Below are 24,784 nucleotides of genomic sequence, written 5' to 3' on the forward strand. Positions count from 1 at the left end.
GTCAGAAAAAAAAAGAGAAGAAAAAGAAATCAAGAAACAAAAACTAGAATCTTTCCCATGAACTTTTAGAGCAGATTCCCTTCCCCCACATCCCCAGCCCAGGATTAAAAAGCTTTCTAAATAATCTCAAAATGCCCCAAATCCTTATGAGGAAATGTTGTATAATCACAGATTATCACCTTCTTTCTGATTTGTTATGTGATTGTGGATAAGCTGTTTAAGCTGCCCTCTGCTCTCCTCTTCTGTCCCTTTGAACAGGGTCTAGAATTTATTGACATGGATGCGTGACAGCTGAAAAAGACGACGAGTAATTTTGTAGTACTCTGTGGCACTCTTCATACAAAGGAAAATTTTAAATCTCTGTGAGGCTGTAGAGTATTTGTCATGTCTCCCATGGCTTCTGTCATTACCTGACTCTCTTTGTAGTTTTAGCTGTCTCAATACCAAGTTGGTGATAATAATAAATAAGCAGGCATTGCATTCTTTGGAAATGCGAATACTATGCATTGTGGGCATGTTTTAGGAAGTAAAGCAGGAAATCTTCAACTTGATTTGAGGATTCCTTTTTTTTTAAAGGTTTTATTTATTTATTTATTTGACAGAGATCACAAGTAGGCAGAGAGAGAGGAAGGAAAGCAGGCTCCCCGCTGAGCAGAGAGCCCAATGTGGGGCTCGATTCCAGTACCCTGAGATCACGACCTGAGCTGAAGGCAGAGGCTTTAACCCACTGAGCCACCCAGGTGCCCCTGATTTGAGGATTCTATAGAAGTGATCTCCATGAACATTGTTTGAAGCAATTTTAGGGGCACTTGCGTGGCCCAGTCGGTTTAGCATCCAACTCTTGGTTTCTACTCAGGTCGTGATCTCGGTCCTGGGATCCAGCACCACGTTGGCTTCCACGCTCTGCAGGGAGTCTGCTTGGATTTCTCTCTCCCTCTTCCTCTGCTCCTCCCCCCACTCGTACTCCCTCTCTCTCCCTCTCTCTCTCTAAAATGAATAAATAAATCTTAAAAAAATAAATAAAACAATTTTATAGTTAGATATATTTATTACCTCTAGTACTATCAAAAAATGTACAGAATTCCTTTATTAAATTTGCAGAGAAGTGGGTTTCAGTTTAAATATATTCAATTGTAATCACTGAAAAAGTTAACTTATTTCTATCTTTAAAGAGTTCATAGACTCATAAGGGGATCAAGCAGTTACAGTAGATTAATTGTATAATAAATATGATAAATTGCAGAGTTTATTGAAAACTCTATGGACACGTGAGGAACAATTGAGTCTTCTCAGAGGAGAAGGAACAAGGGAGAGATAGAAATGTGCTATTCGAAGGGGATCTTACTAGATTCCAGGAGAGGATGTAAAAGTGGAGGGAGAACTGTTGTAGATCTTTTGCTTTCTTTCATTTGTAAATGACCAAGCCAAAATAAGGAAGGGCACAATGCAGAAGCCCCTGGAAGCTCCCTGAGGCCCTGCCTCACTTTCCATTATAGGTAGAATCCCTGGGGTTCCACATTTCTGACTGCTGGAGGCAGAAATTCCCCTCTCCCTAAATTGTTGAGCCAAGGAGTTTGAACCTAGCAAGAGCTCATAAAGTACTTTGTAATTTATCACAAAGTATTACAGCCACAAGGTAGACCACGTTGCACTTTGTATGACCTAAAAAAAAAAAAATAGTTTATAACAAGTAAACCAGGTAGATTAAAATATAAAGTCAACTGGAAAACATTTGTTATAGTAACTGAAAAAGCAGGGTATAATGTTTCATATTTAGTATATCAACTATGGAAAAATGTGCATAGAAAATAGAAGGGAGAAATGACGATATGCTAGTGGTTGCCTCTGGGAGGTAGTTATGGTTTTTTTTTTTTTCATACTTTTCTGAACTTTATAATTTTTCTACTAACAACACTAATTTTGTTTAGAGTAATAGAAACCGTATTTTAAAAAATAGCCTTTTCAATTCCATAACATCATCTAATTATGTCTGTCCTGAAAATGAGAGTGATTCTGTCTCTATTATATTAGATGGTGGTAGTGGCAGAATTTCAGATCCTCCTCAAGCAGCATTGTTCTAGATCATTTTGCTTACTCTCATTTGCAAAGACAAGACTGTCTTTCCTTGCCAAAGCAATACTGTCTTTCTTGGTTAATTTTGTTCTGTTTTCCCACCCTCTGTGCTTCGGAAGCTCATTTTGGGGTCAAAGTAGTGTTCCCCTTCCTAAAGGGTCGGTTGTCATATGTGATTCTAACACTTATACCCTGAGTTGATATGAATCTTGACTCCAAAGAGGCAACCACATTCTAGAGGCTGCTGTCAAGTCTGTTGGTGACCTGGTTATCCAGCAAAGCCTACGCTCAGGCTTCAGGGGATCCATTCCGCTGCCTTCCTTTCTACAATTACACCTGTTGATCTCATTTTATCTCCACTGCCAAGGTGGTCTCTTTCTCTTGACCCTTTGCCCACACTCAGCTCCGTGGATAGGATTCCTCTTAATCTCAAGTCACTTTAGCAAAGCTCACCTGGTATGGGGGAAGGTCTTACTTCCCCATTCAATGTTTGAAGAATTCCCTTTGGGGCAACTGGTGAATGTCTCACCAATGTAGAGGTAATTAGGAAGTGATAAGATCAGTGCCCTTCACTTGGGGGTGCATCTTAGTGACCCTTGTCACATTACAGCCACATTAGGCCCATCAGTCTGCCTACGGAAATGCCAGCACCCTAGTTTTCATTCTTTCTCTCCTTGATTACACAAACTACCATCTGGCTAGTGTGCAGACTCAGTAGCCAAATTCAGTGGCATCTCTGCTATATGCTCTTAAACATTTTTCATTTTCATGGAGCCGGGAATTTCCAGATTTGCAGCCTTTTCATTCCCCTCAACCATGATGTTTTCTGACCATATCTTCTTCCATGAACTTCAGAGGGATTTCTTTTTTCTTTGGGGGCGGTTTGCAATTATGAATATATTTCTTTACCATTTCTCAACCTTTTCATCATCCACTGTTCTTAGGAGGTAAATCCTTCCAACCCACTGAATTTATTATTATTATTATTATTGTTGTTGTTGTTGTTGTTGTTATCAGTGGGCCCACAGAGGGAAAGCATGCAGGAAGAAGAAATGTGTGTTCCAAAAATCTTTGTATTTTTTTTACTTTATATATTCTCGATACCATCAAATTACAGGAATAACAATGAAAGCTGGCCTGCGATGAAAAGAAGTTACATTTGAAAAAAAAAATGAGCTTTTGTTCATGAGCACAATGACATTGACTGAAACTCTTCACTCTTCTGCCTCCTTCATCTCAGCAATCTGGAGGGTCATTCCACTTTTCAGGAGCTGCCTCTGGGTTAGGCCTTTAAACCACATAGTGTGGCCTCTAGCTGTTTCCTACAGCCCCCAAACCCATGGGCAGCCATTTCTGGAGGCTCCTTATGGAGCTAAGTAATAGGTTGTCCTCTCAGCACCTGGATTGTGAAGACAGACCCCTTCTGCCTCTCATCTCTCTTTGTCTCAGTTACCACCACAAGGGTAGGCCTCTCCCTCTGTCCTCATTGCCTGAGACCTTTTCGCTACACTGGTCTGCACAGCTCTCATCTGACTTGCCTCTGTACCTTCCATGAACTTCCTACTCAGGTCAGCAAATTCTCTCCATCCTCTCTTATTGCAAAGCCTCCTTTGGCCTTCCTTGTCCAGACTGAAACCTGGCTGTCATCAGAGAGCACTGTTTTCCTGCAGTACTCTCATGTGGGGTCGGTTTCCCCTCTCGCATCCCCTTGTCTTATTATAAGGAAGCTTCCTTATCCACCCAGTCACTTACTGTCGCTTTGGTCAAGCTGAAAACCAGAAACCTCTCCCTGCCAGAGGTGAAGTGTTTATGTGGGATCAAAGAATTGCAGTTCAGGGGACACAGATTTAGCTAGAAACCCCAAAGAGTGTCCCAATTACAGGAGGTAGACTCAGAGTTTTTAAAGAAAAGAGGAGGTTTAGGTAAGTTGTTTTTAGAGTTCATTGATGCTGACACGCAGAGCTAAGTTTGTCTTTCATTGACTGGTCAGGTGACATGTTCACTCTGCAAAGTGCTTTTATCAGTCTTTAAGTTGGATCTTCATAGTCTTGCTGACATCTTGGAATGTGGACAGTTGGGCCCAGTTCACAGGTTTAGAAAACAGGACATACATGGTAGTTACTCTGAAATGGCTGCTCCAGCTCTATTTTAAAAATGATTCCTGGGGCTCCTGCATGGCTTAGTCGGTTAAGCATCTGATTCTTGAATTTGGCTTAGGCCATGATCTCCGGGTCATGGGATCAAACCCCACATGGGGCACTGGGCTCTGTGCTCAGTAAAGAGTCTACTTAAAATTCTATATTCCCTTTCCCTCTAACCCCACCCCCGCCCCTGCTCATGTGAGTGCATGCACACACACTCTCTCTCAAAAAACAAGAAACAAATGGCTCTAGTTATGTCATTTTTCACGCTTTTATGTTGTTTTCTGTCACTATGCTATCAGTCCTTATCCCTTGGCCACCCTAGACATTTTTTCCTTTTTCTTAAACCATCTCAAGCTCTTTCTTATCTTATAGCCTTTTATAGTTGATCCTCGAACCACACAGGTTTGAACTGTACAAGTCCACTTATCCAGGGATTTCTTTTGGGGGGTAAATACAGTACAGCACTATAAGTGTATTTTCTCTTCCTTATGATTGTCTTAATAACATTTTCTTAAGTTACTTTTAGGAATGCAGTATGTATTCCATAGACCATTGAAAATATGTGTTTATTAACTGTTCTGTTACTGGTAAGGCTTCTGGCCAACAACAGACTATCAGTAGTAGTTTTAGGGAGCCAAAGTTAGTATGTGAATTTTCACTTGCACAGCAGGTCTGCACCCCATCCTGTGTGTGGTTCCAGGGTTCACTGTGTACGCAGTTCCTTCTTGCTGTAGGTCCTCTCAGCTGTTACTTTAGGTTGTTTTATTAGTTCCTTGTGATTTTCAGGTACAACCATTTTCTCTCACCATTGTGTCCCAATGCCTAGCGCATGGGCACACACTATTTGAGAGGGGAAGCAAAACGCACCATGGCTGTTAGAACAATGATATACATTCCAGAGTCGTAGAAACTGAGGATCTGACATTAAAACAAACCTGTGGAAGCTTATTCATTGGAAGCTATAATAATGTGTTTTAGGAGTGACTTCATGAGGGAATAATTAGAATTTGGAGCATCTGGTGCATTTAAAGTGGTGGGAGATGAAGTGGTATAGGCAAATAGCCTATCTTCTGAGAGGCAGTAGCTGGAGAGAGTTTGTGCAGTTTGAACATACTCAAAACATATTGATTATAATTTGTGAGCAACAGAAAGCAAATATTTTTATAAATGTCTTTGACTAGTATGAACACACAAGTTATTGGAGAAAGCCTGGAAAGAGGTTTAAGATGAAAACACACTGGTTGATTATGATTCTCAAATATTGTCTCATGCAGTCTTTTCTTTGGAAACAAATGGCTGTCAATCCGAGGCTGAAATCTGGAGAATGCTCTAAATATGAGTATTTGGTGTTTCTGAATGTTTCACTTAAGCTATCAGGACACTTTTGGCACTTTTAGGATGTGAAATTGAAGTATCTGACTTACCAGGGGGACCCATTCATCTGTGCATAAAGATAAGCTCAAGATGTGGGTACCGAATAGTATTTGGATTTCTCTTGGCAGGGTTTTAAAATATTTTCAGGTTTATTATCCATCTTTACCTGTCTTGGCAAGGGTAGAGATGTAACTACTGAATGATATTAGGTCTCTAAGTGTCCTTTAGTTAGAGCCAAAAAAGAAGATCAATGGTGTGTGTGTGTGTGTGTGTGTGTGTGTGTGTGTGTGTAAATTGTAAATTGTTTGCAAACACAGCATATCAGAGAAAATGCCAAAGATGGTTTTGTTGAATAAGATGACTTTCGAGCATAAATCAGCATTCTGCCCATTTTAACAGCTTCATCTTCCACAGTGTCTGAAAGTCATACATGTGTTATATTTTATCATTGCCATGTAATTATGATGCTGTCATTATGGTCATTTTACAGATGACAAATCTGAGGTTCAGAGAGGTTAAGTAAAATTTTCAAAGTGAGTGGCATAGCTGGGACTTAGCCTTTGGTTTTGCGGATTCCACCTTCAGTGTTTTATGTTCTGTCTGAATTGGAACAGATCCTGAGAGCATCCAAAACAAATTATAGCTTGGAAGGTTTAGCACCCTGTCCATCCTGAGGTGCAGAGAGTGGTCAGAGGATTTGACACCTTTCTGTTGCAGATTTCCTAGGTACATTCATCTCCCGGAGGTGCACGCTGTGGAGCGTCAACTATTTCACAGGGACACACTAAGAGAAGGGCATAGTTTAATTCTGTCAGTACCTAGGGAGGAAGCCCTTTTTGGCCAAGGATCAGGAATTTTTTTTTTTTTTTTTTTTTACTGCAAAATAGACTCTTAGAAAGAAGATGAGTGGTTAAATGTTGCTGATCTGGGCCCATCCGCATGGTGTCAGTCCCCCTAGAATTGTTCAGTTTTCATGATGTGAGTCCTTTTATTTTCTAAGCACATATAGGAGAAAACTCACAGTTTTAATTATGTGCTAGAGCCGCTCTATGGTTCTGGTACAGAAGAAACAAGGCACTTATGCTTCCCAGTACATTCTTCAGTCATCAGTTCTGCATTCATGACTTGTCTTCAGTTCATTTGATATTATATCCCTTATGATTGTCCCAGTTGTTCTGGTATCTTATAATAAGGAATATGACTGGCTTTTGTCCTTGGGTCCTGGGAGAGAAACTCTGAATCCTTGGGATTTCCTGAGTAATAACAGTGGCTTTGTTATTCATGACTCCTTGGATCATACCTGAGTTTATGCAGATGAGGTGACTCCTGGTGGCCCCTAGATAGTTTTAGAAGGGAGGTTGGACACAAGGTAATCACATGACTAAAGGGTTGGGACTTTGAGTCAGCCTAACCTCCAGGGCGGGGTGGAGGACTGTGGATTGATTTCACTTCTGGGCAAGGATTTAAGGTAACCACAGTAAAAACTCTGGACACATGGCTCAGTGGAGCTTCCTGGTTGGTTCACACAGCAGTGTGCCTGGAGGGTAATGCACTCTGATTCCATGGTTTGAGGGCATGGAAGTTCTGTGTTTCAGACACTCCCTGTGCTTATATTATGTGTCTTCTCATTAGGCTGCTTCTGAGTTGTATCCATCATCATAATACTGCAATTCGAAGAATATAGCATTCCTGAATTCTGTGTTATTCTAGAAAATTATTAAGTGTGAGGGAAGTCATGGGAACCACCAAATTTCTGGCCATTTATCAATATTGCTGATGGCCTAAGGATCTCTTGACTTTCTCACTGGCATTTAAAGTAAGACCAGTCTTCAGAAGACTCAGGCCTTAACGTGTGAGGTTTATACTAATTCTAGATACTTAGTGCCAGAACTGAATTTCAGGGACACCTGGGTGGCTCATTTGGTTGGGCATCTGACTCTCAGTTTCAAGTCAGGTCACGATATCGGGGTTGTGAGATCAAGCCCTTCCTTCTGCTCCATGGAGATTCTCTCTCCCTCTACCCCTCCACTGCCCCCCTTCCCCAACCCTGAGCCTGCATGCTCTCTATCTTCAAAAAGAAATCAAAACAAAACTGAATTTTGGTATGCTAGTTGATGTTCGACTATTTGGGATTGAAACAGAGGACCCCATAGGGATGATATGTTATTAAATTATGCACTGATGCATCTTTTGTGAATTAAGAGAAACAACTTACTTAGCAGATATAGTTATTTTTTCAATCTTGGAACTTTGTATTTCTTGGATCTCAGTATTTGCTGGGATAAATTTTGTCTACAGGACCAACTCCCCTGGATATAGCTGGGATAGTTTCATATGAATTAACTGATTCCTTCATCAGCATTGTGAGTATAACCAGAGTCAGGTAAAGTGCCCATGGAACTTTCTGCAGTATTTAGCAACTGGGTAAAGGGATGCCAGTGACAGCAGTTTGATCCTTGGCATTTGATGGTGATGGGACTGTATGAGGCATCCTCTTAACTCTCCAGAAGAGCAGTACAGGCCATGTAGCCTCCACATAGCTGTAGATTGTCCTGTTTATGTGTTCAAACTCAGTAAATCACAAGCCTGAACTAGACATCTTCTTAGAAGAATCTGCTTCGCATCTAATATTTCTGTGTCTAAATGGCTTTTTAATCGACTTTCAGTTGCCAGAGATCTAGGGAATGCCTCATTGTCTCTGCTCTCCTTTTGTGTTCTCTTTAAGGTGATTCTTTCCCCCTTTATAAGATAGAAAACTCCATTTACCTGAGAGCAGTTTTGTTGGCAATTTATGAGTTGGCCACTCAAAAGCAATAATAATTTCTTTACTTACCATTTTTACTTTACTATACAGTATGAAAATAGTTTGAGATTGTTTGCATTAAATTCCAAGTTGTATGTATTTAGTGTCTATGTTTGTTTAATTCAGAGAGAGATGCATGAGGGTGAAACATTCTAGAGGAATTGGGAAGTGGAAATTAGAAAAGTTAGTGAGGAAGATAAAAGAAGCTTAGAAAATCAAAACTGATGTTCTCGTTGTTTTATCACTTATCCTTCATGAACTAAATTGGGAATGTGACTTAAAACACTTTCCCATCCCAGTCTCCCACAAAGAACTGTAGCAGAGTGAGGAAATGCAGAGCATTGTATCATCCTAAATGGCTTAAAGACTATATATTAGCTTGTCAGTTCAGTTGTGCACCAAGATATCCATAACATAAAAGTTGTCCCTCTAGGATGTCACACTGTTACCACAATGAATCTTCCTTTCAGACACTATTTGATGGAGATCAGAACTTCTGAGTCCTAGAGCATTTGCTTGTCTTACATTTCTTTTAAGGCAAACACATTTTTCATTACATTCACAACATACATCTTTAAATTACTTGTTTTGTAGATGTGTCATTGATAATTCATGCCACGAAAGGTGCAGACTGGAAACAAAACGACTCCAGTGTTCGGGGTTACTGTCTGCCCTCTGGCACTACTTCATAGTAAAGAGTATTCTGTATTTTTGTGTGCTGCTTCACTGTGTTTGGAAGGTTATGGCACGATTTGGGGCAGGGGTGGGGTTGAGCAAAGGGGATTAAAATGTGCTGGAAATGAACTTAAAGGCCAGGTGGTTTATGGTTTATTTCATTTATCTTATTAGCTTAATGCTAGGTAATCTTATGCCCATGTTATATAGAAAGGACCTGTGAATCAGATTAAGCAACTTCCCAGTGTTGTAGAATTGCAAAATAGAATTCAAGACTCATACATATGCAGTTTTTAGCTTATCACATGCTGAAGACTGCTCTTCCCCCTCTTCCTTTGCCTCCTTCTCCGATTCCATCTCTTCCTCTTTTCTTTTCTATGTATGAAACCAACCAAAATCAGTTAAATGATCTCTGCTAATCCTACTGAATCAGTGGAGTGAAGAAAAATATACCTGGGGCTTCTTCAAGTTCCAATTGATATGATTTACTGACATGTCTGGTGGCTGGGTTTTCATTATGCTACTTTGTTTATGCTTCACCAAGCTATTATTTTTGCTTTTATTACCATACAGCAACTATGTTGAAATGTAATTAGCAATTCTAGTCACTAATTATCTAATCAGTAGTAATTATTAGTTGGTTGGGTTTTCACACTGCATATGATCCAGTGTTCTATTAAATGCTGTAGCACACAAACTCCATGTGATTTTGTTTATATTAATAAAATTATAGTGCATTGGGAAAGTACTTTGTACTTTGTACGAAGTACTATGTACTTTGACTTTGTTAAAAGACAAAATTTGTGGTGCCTGAGTGGCTCAATAGGTTAAAAAGACAAAATTTGTGGCGCCTTTGGCTCAGGTCATGATCCTGGAGTCCTGGGATTGAGCCCCACCTTGGGATCCCTGCTCAGGGGGGAGCCTGATTCTCCTCTCCCTCAATCTCCAGGTTTCTGCTCTCGAACTCATTCTTTCTCTATCTCAAATAAATAAAATCTTTAACACACACACACACACACACACACACACACACAAAGTGGAAGTTCAACAAATACATTTTAAAGATCTTATTGGCTTTATTCAGTGATTCACGAATTAGGCAATATCCTGTCTAGAAAGGGGGCTTCAGAGAGCTGTACAGACTTTTATAGGCTGAACCACTATAGGCAGGACAAGGAAGTTATTCAGGCAGAAAGCTTTTTGTTTCAGGCAAGATCATGTATCTTTGGGGGAAAGCATGTTATCTTTCAAGCAGATTACCTTGATGGTGCTGACTAGATAATTCCAGATTGACTAGTTAAGATTATATTCTTGGCAGAAGTTGACACTATGATTAGGTTAGGTATTCTCAGTTTGGTGCAAGGGGCAAAGCACAAGTGACTCCATTTTGGAGTTACTGTCTCTTTTAACAGTTTCAACAGTCATGAATTCACATTATTAGCGGTGCCACCATAGGCCAGCTACCTAACTTTTCTGAGCCTCAGTTTTTCCATCTGTAAAACTGGGGAATAATAATAACACCTCTGAAAGAATTATTTCTATAAAAAGATAAAATATGAGTCACACAAATATAAAATGGATTTGTGCCAAAGATTTTACTTACTTATTAATTATTGAGGAAACCAGAAAGATATTTTAATAGGTTTAAAGAAGACTTCAAAATATCATGCAGATATAGGTAATCAGAAATGTTTTAATGAATTTACAAATAGGTGTAGTAGTTGGCTTTTCCTGAAAGTGGGTAGGTGGAGAGGTCAAGTGTCCCCCTATTGTAAGAACTCATCTGCATGCCTATGGTCAAGAACCATTTCTGTTTCAGTCAGTTATCTACAATTACAGAGCTGTAAAATGCTCAAAGTCAATGAAAGGCAGAGATCTACTCGATCTCAGGACCCTGGGACTGTGACCTGAGCCGAAGGCAGAGGCTTCAACCCACTGAGCCACCCAGGCACCCTGGTGGTGAGGAATTTTACAGATATCAAAGGTATGTAATTTTTGCTAACCTAACCCAGCAGGACTCTTGCTAGACTGAATAGTCCAAGGACAGAGCCCAAGAGCAAGTTCTGGCCAAAAAGAGAAGTCAGAAGGGCCTGACTAAAGTTGGGTTAAAGAGAGTGTCTTTATCAAATATCAAGATTTAGAGGGGTCCATTTAGGTTGTTTGCTGGTTGAGTGTAAAACTCTTTGGCTTAAAGTGGGTCTTGGAATCATGAATCACTGTAAAGAGGAGAGAATAGAAAATGACCAAAAATAAAACAAGCCACCATTCTGTGAAGCAGTCACCAAAAATGTTCAAAGACCCATCAGACTTTGACACCTCTGTCTTTTGCATGAACAAATTGACAACCTAGATTTATTAGGCTTATGGCATTTTTTAATAATCAAGAGTTTTCTTCCTCTTGACTATGATTTGGAATAGGAAAAAAAGAAATATGTGTCTCAAAATAAAGGCTTACACTCCACTGATCAAAAGCCCAGAAGATATCAGATATGACACAGCTGTCACTGTAGGTCTCTCCTAAAAATAAAAACAGTCTTGGCGTGGATGAGGGACTGAGGAGGTAACGCAGTGAGCAAAATAAAAGCTTTTGGCGAAGACTATTTCTGAGGAATGGGGGGTTTGATTTAATTATTCAATTATTATTTGGCCTGGGTAATTTCTGGTTAGCCCTTTATCCTCCCCCCTTCCCAGATCTGTTCTCTGAACTTCCCTGCAGGGCCCTGAGATCTGATTCCTATGGACTTACAGTACCTTGACTTCCTTGCCCTCTGGTTTCTTGTGGGGTTTGGTAAGTTGAAAATAAAGATTTTTCTGTCCTCCTCTTTCCATGCTGTGGTTCTGTGTCCTTTTCCACACCATCCTCCTCTTGCTTTCCTCTACAGACTTCCTTATAATCATGATTTCTGACCATCGTCAGCCCCCCAGGTCCTTCAATATCTCTTCTCATTCCTTTTCCTGCCCACACCTCTGAATGTAGTCCCAACCTTAAATTCTCTTTATAGTACCAGTTGATTGTGTTTTCTGTTTATATTCAGTACCCTGATGAATTCAAGAAGAAATAATAGCAATAAACAGTTATTGAGAAATATCTATATTCTCAACAGTTACATACCTTATGTGTATTAACTAATCTGAACCTCAAAACTCTATGTGGTAAATATTGCTATTGGCGTTTCAAAGACAAAGAAACTGAGGCACAGAGACTGTGGGTGACTTGCCCAGAGGCACATCTGACTAAAACAAGGCATGTTAAGGATTGTGTTGTATTTTGTAATTATCCTAAGTTTCACACAACCTTTAGAAAGTAGAGGCTCTTTTTCATGCTGTGTTTTTTCTCTCCTGAATAATCCTACACTCCTATCATAAATTGTTTTATCTTTCTTGAATGAGGGTCAAGTATGTGCCATTCTACCTGTCTTTGATTGCATAAATCATCTCATTTTGTCCTCCTTAAAATGCTTCAAGTTACAGAACTCATAACATTATCACATTTAGTACTAGCTAAGAGAGCATTAATCATAGATGGTCATAAAGGCAAGAGAAATTAACGTTGCAGTTTGCTGGAAATTGTGTTAATCATGTGAAATCTTGAAAATGTCAGATTATAAAAATGCTGCTCCTTTTTTGCTAATACAAGTCAATAAAATTGTGGTAGAGAAAGAAGTTCAAGCAAAATTAATGTTATTATTGAAAACTAATCTCACCCAATTACACAGTGCAGATCTGAACGAGGCTGGCCCTGTTCTAGGTAATTTATATAATGTTCCCAATGACCCTGTAAGTTATATTCAATCACCCAGTTCTCATACATGGAAACCAAGATTTTCTAACAGCTTCAAGGTCACATAACTATCAGATAGCAGAACTAGAGTCTGGAGAGTAGTCTGTCTTGACTCCAAATGCTACAACTTCCTATTGAAGGAAAAAATGGCGACAGTCTGGTTGTGTAGGTTGGTTAGATTCTGTTTCAGTCCTTTAGACCTCCTGTTTAGATTTGGATTTATTTGAAATCTTTTTCCCTTAGGCATAGGCCAGTCCCAGACCACATCTTTTGGTGGCCTGTGGAGTTGAGGGCTCTGCCCCAAAGAGAAGCTTATAAAAAACCTGCAATATTGAGCATCAGTGGGAGGCACACAGTTTTAAGCCTTGGATTTATGAACTATTGGTAGGTCCTTTCAGTGTTAATATAGGAAAGAGACCTGTGCTTGACTGAAAACATAAAACACGCTGCCTTTAAATACAAACCTGCATTTATTATGTAGAACTTTGTATGTTCTTTTATTTTGATTGTTTCAGGGTCTAAGTCTTCCTGGTGGCAGTTTATAGCAGTGTGGCTATTGGGAGCAGTCAGAGCACCTGGAGAGAAGCTGTGTGTCTCCATTTTTCTCCATAAAAGTGTAAGTGAATTACAGTGTATTTCATCAGCTTTCCTCTCATATTGTTAGTCCATAATTAAAAACATACCCTTGTGCGCACTCTGAAGGTTCCCGGCTTCATATTTTGAAATAACTTATCAAAAGCTGAGGCCCAATTTCCATGACCACTAAAAAATGAATGTCCAAAGAGTACTCTTAGGGAGAGAGAGAGCAGAGAATACTTCATAACCTTTATTTTTAAGTGATACCGGATAAAACTGGCCAGGCCTAGCCCTTGTTGTGTTTCGTTCTCCTCTGATTTTCCGGCTGCTCCTACTTGTTTTCTGTCCTTGGTTTCACCAGTTTCTGCTGACTTCAAAGGTTGCTGAGTCCTAAAATTCCATTCCTGGCTCCCTGCTGTTCTTTTTGCACCTCTTCCTTAACATTTTCTACCATGTCCCCAAATATACACCAACGCTGCCTTCTAGGTCTCGTCTATAAATGCCTGCTGCGCGGCGAGGCATTCAGAATACCTACAGTGCTAAGCTTTCTCTCTCTCCAGCCCTGGTTCTGTTTTGAATGTTTTGCCATTGACATCTTATGTAGCCTCGAGCATTCAGACTTGAGACCTGGGGGCCCAACTTAGCGCCCCTTTCCTCACTCTCTCTCATGTTGTTTTTCGAAGTCTTGTAAGTTCTTCATTACACCAGTTCATCTCCCGACATTCCCTCTTTGCGGCTTCTGCTTTAGTGTAGGTATCCATCACCTTCAAACTGAACCCACAACCTTACCAATACTATAAGGAAGCCTTTTTAAAAAAAATCTCATTTTGAGTATTGTTTTGGAGTGGAAGCCCTAATTTCATGATCAGGATGGTAAATGAATGACCGAGTCTATTGTATCTCCTACCTGGTCTTCTTAGGTTCATTCTCTTTAACATCCCTCTCACTATTTCCCTTGTTTGTGTTCTCAGAGCACTTTATGCGTGATCCTTCTTAGTAATCGGCACATGTATTGTGGAGCTGGTGCAGGTGGCGTGAACTTTAAACTCCCCCCCCCCCCCACCACAAAGAATGTTCAAAGGCAGGGCCATGCCTGACTCATTGTTGCCTCTCCGCTGTTGAGCACGGTGCCTGGTGTATGGTAGAGAGCTCAAAAAAAAAAAAAAAAAGTGTCTGTTTAGTTGAATCCAAAAGTGTGGAATTGGATTGAGTTTCTCATTAAAAAAAAAAAAAAAGGGCACAACAACAAACCATTATCTCCCAGACAACCTGACTAGGCTTTCTACTCCCTGATAGTGAACAGGAAACCACCAAAGGTGAAAAGGTGCATAGAGCCCAGGTTGAGGGGAGATGTTGATACATAGTTTAGCTTTGCTCATATTTAAATATAATGTTTTAGAGAGATTAATCTGGCGGTGTTCTACGAAATGCCTAGAAGAAAAGAAGGACTTTAGGAAGGTGTAAAGAGGTGTTGAAGTGATTCAGGTGTGAGGTTATTTGAATCTGGAGTTTGGTAATGGAAGCGACGTATTGATAGAGGGAGGTTGAGTCAAGGGAAGAAAAAAAAATCTCTAAAAAGGGAAAAATAAAAGTTGACCGCAAGACTTGAGGTAGGGGAAATAAGAGTTCTTTTGGGGATGGTCTGAGCCTCTTCATTCTGATTGCAGTTGGAACCAACGTTAAATAAAGTGTAAAGGATGGACTTTTGGGATTTTAAAAGCCACCTAAGATCTGCTGTTCACAGGTTGCAGCTCTTGAAAGAGGTTTGGAGATGGAAATGATATTGGCATACTTTTCATCAGAATGTTTTTCCTTCAGCTGTTTTCTCTCCCCTGAGAGAATAAAATAACTTAGAGCTTAGCACTTAAGTTTTTCCAAATGCCAAGGCAGTTTGAGAATAAAACTTCTGTATGAATTCTGCCCTCAGAACAGCTGGAAGATAGCATCTTATGATCTTCCAGGCATTTAGAAATTGTTGGTTTTATGAAGTTTAGCTTGATAATCTTACTTAAAATTCTTCAATGAATCATTCCTAAGAATCTCTGTCTTTATTGAGTCTCTAGGGGAAAAACTTTTTTAGAAAGATGATTGAATGCAGTTCTAGAGGGTGAGTTGAAGGGACGGATTGTCCAAGGTGTTGTCTAACTTTAAAGAATTTATTAAAAAATAGTTTAAGAGCTGTGACGTGAGTGGAATGGCACTGGAATGTATTGTTCACGCTGTAATTTGGATTTTAGAAAAAACGTGCAGTTTTGCAATTCTGTCTATAATAAATCTGGCAATGTTTGGGGTTCATTTGTTGGGATTAGGGAACAGAAAGCAGTGAAGTAATTAAATATAAAATTTAGCATGAACTAAGTATGATGTGGCCAATATACAAGTCAGCTGGATAATCTTAGTACCCAGATTGCTATCCTAATTGCTCATTATTCTCTCTGAGACAGGGTTGCTTTTATGGGGAGAGGGAAGGGAAGGGTATATATTAGTAAATATCTTATCTCATCCTTGGATGTAATGTTCTCTGGTCTCTGGTCCTGTCCACTAGGACAGGGCCAGCTTCATGACTGTGCCCTTGCACAGGGTCTCCTAATCAGAAGGGTCCAAAGTTGGTTTAATTTTCTGCTGCTCTTTGTTTGACCTTCTTAATAATTTTGCCTTTGAACTTGTATTTTGTAAGCAAATTCATCTGGGACAAAGGAGCATATGTCCGAGGAAAGAAAGATGCCCACAATATGCGCATCTGCCACTGTTCCTTGTTGCTCTGTTCACACACCATCTGCGATTCTCAGTGAGTACAGAATTCTAGTGGACTCGTGTGTTAGTTGTGTAGACTGCATAACAAGCTACCACAAACTCAGTGGTAGAAAACAATACACAGTTTCTGTGGCTCGGGAGTCTGGGCAGTGCTCAACTGGGTCCTCTGTGTAGGGACTCACAAGGCTGCGTTCAAAGCTGGCTGGCTGCATTCTCATTTGGGGGCTTGACGTAGGAAGGAAGGATCTGTTTCCCAGCTCCCTCGAATTGTTGGCAGACCTCACTTCCTTGTGACAGTAGAGTTCACCTCCACTGCTTCTTCAAAGCTGCAAAGCAATGAAGGGAGCGAGAGGAGGAGGAAGGGAGAGAGGAGAGATATTTTGATTTGCTTGGAGTTTCTGACTTCTAAACCCTCTTTTAAATGGGCTTGTGTGATTAGGTCAGGCCCACCTACAGTAATCACAGTTTTGAAGAGCTTAAAGTCGACTGATTTGGAGCATTAATGGCACCTGCAAAGTTCCTTTATTATTATTATTATTATCTTTTTTAAGATTGTATTTATTTAATTGACAGAGAGAGAGAGAGAAAGCACAAGCAGGGGGAGAGGGAGAAGCAGACTCCCCGCTGAGCAAGTAGTCTGATGCAGGACTTGATCCCGGGACTCTGGGACCATGACCCTAGCCGACAGCGGCTGCTTAACTGACTGAGCCACCGAGGCATCCCTACCTTTGCCATATAATGTAACAAAATCCTTGGAGTAAAATCCTATCACACTTACAGGTCCTACAGTATTCAAGTGAGGGAATTCCATGGACAGTCCATTTTAATAGTCTGCTACCATAATCTGTGATATGTACAAGTTCCGCAAGACTCAGAGTTAGTTTACTGTGTTACACCTATAAACGAGGAAGCATTAGCAGACCCGAGAGGCGTGTTTCCTTTTCTGACCAAGACTTGCTTTGATTGTGGAAATACATCAGTGAGTGGACTCTAAGAAGCACAACCAGGAACCCTAACATGTCCTTTCTTCTTATGTTCCTTTCCTGCATTCACCAACCCTTTATGTTGAAAATGATAAAAAACAACCCCAAATTCCTTTTCTTGCCGGGCTTTCCTTATTTATCAATAAGCACATAAAGAATATTGGTAGTACGTGCCTGTATGAAGAAACAAAATCCAAACATTTGTGTTAGTTTTGTACAGATTTTCTGCCATTCTGGTGCAAATATAATGCATAGTCACATAGAAGCTAAGAAAATATAATTCTGTGATTTTAGAAATTCCACATATGAGTTAAAAGCTTGTATATTTGCATTTAAGATTGGCATTGCACTGTATAAAGATAATTGGTAAAATTTATACTAACAATTCAGATTCTTAATTTTTCCTTTTTAGAATATCATTTGCTTTACCTAGCAAGTAAAAATATCATGACAGATTGAGGGAGAGGTTGGAGAAGGAAGGAATAAGCGTTCTGTTTTATAGTTTAACATATTTTATATTTTAGTACTTTTAATGACACTTTTTCCAACATTTCAAGACCTATGTTTTCATTTTGCACTGGGCCTTTCAAATTTTATTGCCATCCTATGGATGGATACCGGCTGCTGGGAACTCTTCTAACTTCCAGAAGCATCTATAACTTATGGACTCTTGGTTTATTTTTCTTTTCTCTCTCTCCTTTTTTTTTTTTTTTTTTTTTTGGTTTGTTTGTTTAGGTAACCCTTGGGATTTCCTGGCTAATCTGGCTTCATCTCAGCTACTTCCAGTGCTATGGACTGTTCTGAGACTGGCTATGATACTTTTTAGAGTTGAGAATCTCTGATTTTTTTATTATCGTCATTTGTCCAACCATTTCCTTTCCTCCGCTCTCTCTTATATCTCACTTATTTATTTGTGTGTGCTTGGACCAATACTATCTAGCTTCCCCACTACGGCTTTGTTATATTCCTTAAAACCTGGTCGGTTAACTGGCCCAAATTCATTTTTATGTTCCTGGACTTGATTCTTTAGCATGTATTTTAGACTCTTTAATGTTCCCCCAAAAAAAATTCAATTGAATTTTCCTTAGGATTTCATTGAATTTGCACATTAAGTTGGAGTTATTTGAAACTTCAAAAGTAGATGGGATATCTTTCCATTTATTCTAAGCATCTTCTATGTATTAGAGAATAGTTTCAAAATTTTACCAATATTACCATTTCTCTCCATTAAGGTTTGGTCATTTGGTATGCATGGCAAATTCTATCTTAAAGAACAACAGAAGAATTTTATCCTCTTGAAAGTCAGTAGCTAACATGTAAAAATTGCTGTCAGTGTCTGCATTTTTGTAGGTTATAAAAATCTTTGCTAAATTTGTTCAATCTGCAGAAGTTTAGGAGATTAAACTAATTAGAATTGACTGCAAAATCCTTGGTTATACCGGAATTATCATGTTATTATTTAGTTTAAATGACATAAGTAGAATCATGTTCTTGATACTTTAGAATGAAGAATATATGTGAAGATTTTATTCTTTATTTTTATTTTTTTAAAGATTTTATTTATTTATTTGACAGAGATCACAAGTAGGCAGAGAGGCAGGCAGAGAGATATAGGAGGAAGCAGGCTTCCCGCTGAGCAGAGAACCTGATGCGGGGCTCGATCCCAGGACCCTAGGATCACGACCCGAGCTGAAAGCAGAGACCTTAACCCACTGAGCCACCCAAGCACCCCAGATTTTATTCTTTAATCAAGAGCTCATTGACATGGATAAAGATGAATCTGTGAAGATAGGTATATCTACCTATTATAGGACAGATCAGGACTTCTAAGTAGACTTCTCTTAATATTTTCAGAATAAATATATTTATTCTTTAACTTATATTGCATTTCTCTAGCTAAAATTTTATCTTTGAGACAGATTTTCTTGTTTGTGCTCTATCAAAACACTTAAAAGTTGGTAGCTATTTAAGAGTAGAAACTTAAACATACATTTTACTCATTATATGGCTTTTTTCTCCTCAAGAAATTAGTAGTCGAGGGAAGGATAAAAATCTGTAGTATCGTCTTGAGAAGCAACAGATTTGAAAAGCTGATTAATGTTGCTATTACACATTCTGTATAAGAAATATTTTCAGACTTCATCAAATGTCAAAACAGCGAGACTCTGGTCTTTAATCACCCACCACACATAGAGGCTGCTATAGCAGCAAGAAATGAACTATCATCAGTTAGTGTGATAGACCAGCATTATCTCAAAATACATTTTATAATGTGAATTATAAGTAGTATATGGCGTAGTTTCTAACTTTGTATTTTCAATCTTCAGAGTGCGGTGTTTTGTGCAATTTCTTGGTATGAGGTCAGTGTCATAGTTGCTCTTGCCTTGGAGAAAGCTCCCATCAGTGACTGTGTTTTATTTCTAACATTTGTTCAATGACCTTGGAATACGGTCATCTCTGGATGTTTATCAAATGATCAAGCACAATGTCACTGTGTTATGCTAACTAGGCTGACTTAAGCCCTTGTGCCTCTTGCCTTCTTTACGTCTATTCCTCCAATCCTACTTCTTTCAGATTTTTTTTTTTTTGCTTCTATTGGCTATATCCCCTGTGCTATCCTTTTCATCTTGTGATTATTTTCTGTATAATTGGGTGTTTGTACCTTTTTGATTTCGCTCATCCCCGCACCCACGTCCCTTCTAGCAACCATCATTGTGTTATGTTCTTTAAATTCCACATGTTAAGTGGAATCATGTCTTTCTCTGATTGACTTGTTTCACTGAGCGTAATACCCTCTAGTTCCATCCATGTTGTTATAAATGGCGAGGTACCTTTTTTTTAGTGGCTGAGTAGCATTCATGTGTGTGTGTGTGTGTGTGTGTGTGTGTGCATGCGTGTACACACATATTTATTCACTCCTCTATTGACGGACACATGAATTGCTTCCATATCTTGGCTATTGTTAATAATGCTGCAGTAAACATAGTGGTGCATATCTTTAGAATTGGTGTTTTTGTTTTCTTTGGGTAAATATCCAATAGTGGAATTACTGGATCATATGTTATTTCCATTTTTCTTTTTCTTTTTTTTTTTTTTTTTGAGGAATCTTTATACTGTTTTCCATAGTGGCTGCACCAGTTTACATCTCCACCAACAGTGCACCAAGGGTTCCCTCTTTTCTGCATCTTTGCCAAGCCTTGTTATTTCTTGTCTTTTTGATACTGGCTATTCTGACTGGTGTGAGGTGATAGCTCACTTTGATTTTGATTTGCATCTCCCTGATGATGACTGATGATGAGCAGCTTTGCATGTGTCTGTTGGCCATCTGTATGTTTTCTTTGGAAAAGTGTGTATTCAGGTCCACTGCCCATTTTCTTAAACTGGATTGCGTGTGTGTGTGTGTGTGCGCGTGTGGGTGGAGTTGTGTAAATCTTTATATATTTTGGATATCAACCTGTTCCTTGAGGTGTCACATTGACTAGGTCAGCTTTTCCTTTTGTTGATTGTTCCCTTTGCTGTGCAGAAGCTTTTTATTCTGGTGCAGTCCCAAAGGTTTATTTTGGCTTTGGTTTTCTTTGCCTGAGAAGACGTATCCAGAAATGCGTGGCCAAGGCCGATGTCCAAGAGATTTTTGCCTATGTTTTCTTTTAGGAGTTTATGGCTTCATGTCTTACATTTAGGTCTTTAATCAATTTTGAGTTTATATTTATGTGGAGTGTAAGGAAGTGGTCCAGTTTCATTCTTTTGCATGTGGCTGTCCCATTTTCTCAAACACCATTGATTGGGAAGACTGTTGTTTCCCCACTGTATATTCTTACCTCCTTTGTCACAGATTAATTGGCCATATAGGCATGGGTTTATTTCTGGGCTTTCAATCCCATTCCATTCATCTGTGTGTCTATTTTTGTGCCAGTATCAAAATGTTTAGATTATTATAGCTCTGTAGTATATTTTGACATCTGGGATTGTGATACCTCCAGCTTCGATCTCAAATTCTTGAATTAGTTCTTAGCTACAAAATTATAGGTTTGAGGTTTGAGATACACAAAGCATGGCATTGGGTTCAAAGGAAGAAATGCTCAGACTTTTTGGTTCTGAGAACTTGGCATGTATAATATGCATTGTATTTTTCTCTCATATATACACAATCTTGAGGAATCATCCCTTTGTGCATGGTTTGCTGGAGAATTGTCAAGCCTAAGGAGAAAGGAATGCTATATGCTGTTCCTGTTGTCTATCCTGAATTGTATTTCTTCAGCTTTAATCCATACTCGGAAGAGTTTTCTTTAAGTCCCTTTAGGATTGAGGCACACTCAACAGGTTGCCATAGTGATTCCACCCTGTTCTAAACCAATTTGCTATGGTTTAGAACAGGGTGGAAATCCTGTTTCATGAAATCCCATTGAACAAATGAATGATGTGGTGATTTGTTCATCTGGACAGCTTTGTGGGTTTCAGGATGCTCAAGGAGGCTTTCTGTCATGTGAAATTGGCAATCTTCTGAGCGGGTAAAGAAATAGTTTGTGGGGATTCCTGGGTGGCTCAGTGGCTTAGGCCTCTGCCTTCGGCTCGGGTCATGATCTCAGGGTCCTGGGATCTAGTCCCACATCGGGCTCTCTGCTCGGCAGGGAGCCTGCTTCCTCCTCTCTGTCTCTCTGCCTGCCCCTCTGCCTACTTATGATCTCTCTCTGTCAAATAAAAAAAAAAAAAAAAGAAATAGTTTGTGGTATTTATGGTCATATTTATTCTTTCTTTCTCCATGTAGCCTTTATAAGTTTTGAGTAATTTAGCCTATAATTTAATAACAATGTCACACTTTTCTGTTATTCTTCATGATTTAGAATAGTTTTTGTGAAATAGTTTTATATTTCTACCTTATTATCATTCACTCAGAAAAATTAAAAGCTCCTGACATTAAAACAGTAAAAGAATAAACAAATGAACAGGAAAAACACTTTATTCATTCTGCATTGGATAATGTAAAGAATGAGGGGTGCCATGCTAGGTATAAAGATGGTAAAAGACATGGTCTCTGACTTTGCAGGTTATACCATAAGAGATACATCAGGGAAATTTTTGTATTTGATTTTTATTATTTTTAAATGACTTTTTAAATGATCTTAATGATTTTTATTTTTAAATGATTTCACTTTCCTGATGTAACAACAGAGTCCATTATGAGGAATGCAGTGTATTTCCGAAGTAGTTGGTTAGTTTGGAAAACATGACAACATCTGAAGATACTTATTGGATTTAGGCATGCTCATGAGTTTAAACCTAAGATAGAATCTGAGAATGAAAATATTTGAATTTGAATATTTTTGTTGGGAATATACTTTCCTGTTCTACACCTCACTACTTGCGGCTCTCTCCTGTACTTGCTGACTTTCTATTCGTGTCTTGCCCCGGTAGCACTTAGGGTTCCTTCTCCCAGTTTTCCCAGCAAATATTGACAAAGGTTTTAGAATTATAGGATTTCCTGCTTGCAAGTTATGACATTTGAATTTTAAAGTAAATTAAAGATGAGAATAAATCATATTCTTCAAAGCCTAATATCCAAACAATTTATCAGTGTGACTATATCAGCCGGCTCTGGTATTCTGCTTTAGGTATTTTGTTCATTCTGAAAGTTAGGTGCATGCTATACTAGTTGTTACATATTTTGAATATCAACTCTGATTAACATAATCCCAGCGTGGTGTCATGTGTGTGTTTGTATGTTTTCCATTTCTGTCCATTGCAAGCACCTTGCAGTGCCACAATTCGTTCCTATGAGGCAGAATCCTTCAACATCAGTAGACTCCTTGTTTAATTTTGCTTCCTGCACTAACAAATGACTTTTTGTTCAAGGATGACAAGAGATCAATTAAGGAGAGAGAAGAATGTTAATCTAAGATGGAATAGGCCCACCCTAATTGAAGAATGGTGAACACGAATCTAGTCCATGAATTATAACCTCATTTTAAAATTCATTCATCCATTTGATAATTAATTCTGATGGCAACTTACATAATCATCAGAGGCTTTCCCTACAAAGTACATGAAGGTAAATGAACCTCTACGTCAAGCTTGACGTCTCTCTGGCTCCCTACTGAAGACCACGTTGTAATGAAGCAGCCGACAGGACGCCTGATCACTCAAGTTTGGTGAAGAAGCAGGCAAGATTAATACCACTTCTATGTAATGAAATAATTTTCAAGTATCAACACTGTGTCCTCTACTCTCGAAAGAGCTTACAAATACTGCACTTCCATTTTTGTGATTAGAAAAACACTAAATTCTCATCTGAGTATGATTTCTAAATTTTGCAAAAATAGAGGGAGGCGATTAATAAAAATTCCTGTGGCTGGGAAAAGCTTGTTGTTGGAGTTGCCCCCACATCTGGCTGGGTTCCACAGGTAAATTGTAAAAATGGTGGGCTGCACTCTCAGAATGTGAAGGCAACCCAGAAATAAGAATCCAGGGCTGATCCAAGAGTCTCCAGACAAGTTTCACCAAATAAAGGAGGAGTCTTTGCAGTCTCTGAAGTTGGTCCCTGTGTTTACAGAGCTTGTGCAATAATAGAAGCCCCTTAGAGAGCACAGGCTCTGTGTATTAAGTATGCTGCTGACCTCATTGGCATGTGGTAACAAAAATTAAATTAAAAATTAAATTAAATTAAGCTGCAGTGCTGATGAGTTTCGAGGGTGCTCCAATGAATGTTCCAGTCAGAAGCTTCCTTTGTTTCAGTAAACCAAAGTACAGAGGCAAATGCCAACACTCCCTTTTCTCAGTATTTGGATAAGACCCTTTCCGATTGCAGTATCGGTGCTAATACACCGAATTCAAAGTGAGAGGGTCCAGTTTGCTATTTCCCCTGCAGGGACAAATCTATTTTCAGGCAGGGGCTGGAGGTCTGCATCTAGGTGCCATGGCCATGGTTGTGATGGTCGTCATTTCAGTGGACTAAACCTGTTTTCCTGCGTCATGGCCCTGACATTCATGCAAAGGCCAGGGAGTTGTGTTCAATTTGGAGCAAGCTCCAGAACAGCACAATGGGCTCTTCAGTGCAGCTCTGCTCCTTTTCCAGGGTTTGGTCTTCTTTGAGTGTCTTTTTCTACTTCAGTCACCAGAAGTGGGATATATATATATATATATATTTTAAGATTTTATTTATTTATTTGACAGACAGATCACAAGTAGGGAGAGAGGCAGGCAGAGAAAGAGGAAGGAAAGCAGGCTCCCTGCTTGAGCAGAGAGCCTGATGTGGGGCTTGATCCCAGAACCTTGGGATCATGACCTGAGCCGAAAGCAGAGGCTTTAACCCACTGAGCCACCCAGGCGCCCCGGGAAATATATTTTTTATCAGCTCATTAACTTCTGACTTCTTAGTGAGGTGAAATACAGCCATACTAGAAATGAACACATTTTCATTGATAGGAATTGCTGACAAATGCAAGCATATGCCTGTTTATTTAAAGTGATGTATTCAGCACAAAAATCAACTTGACAACTCAAAAACCCTGAATCTTTTCTTAAGGCAAGATATGCACCAACAAAACATGTGCTGTATAAACATACTTGACAACTGGCTACTCCCATTTCCTGGGTTCTGAAGGCAACGTAATCACAAACAAAAGGT

This window comes from Lontra canadensis, unplaced genomic scaffold (assembly GCF_010015895.1).
Source record: "Lontra canadensis isolate GAN:19392208 unplaced genomic scaffold, GSC_riverotter_1.0 scaffold167, whole genome shotgun sequence".
Taxonomy (NCBI): domain Eukaryota; kingdom Metazoa; phylum Chordata; class Mammalia; order Carnivora; family Mustelidae; genus Lontra; species Lontra canadensis.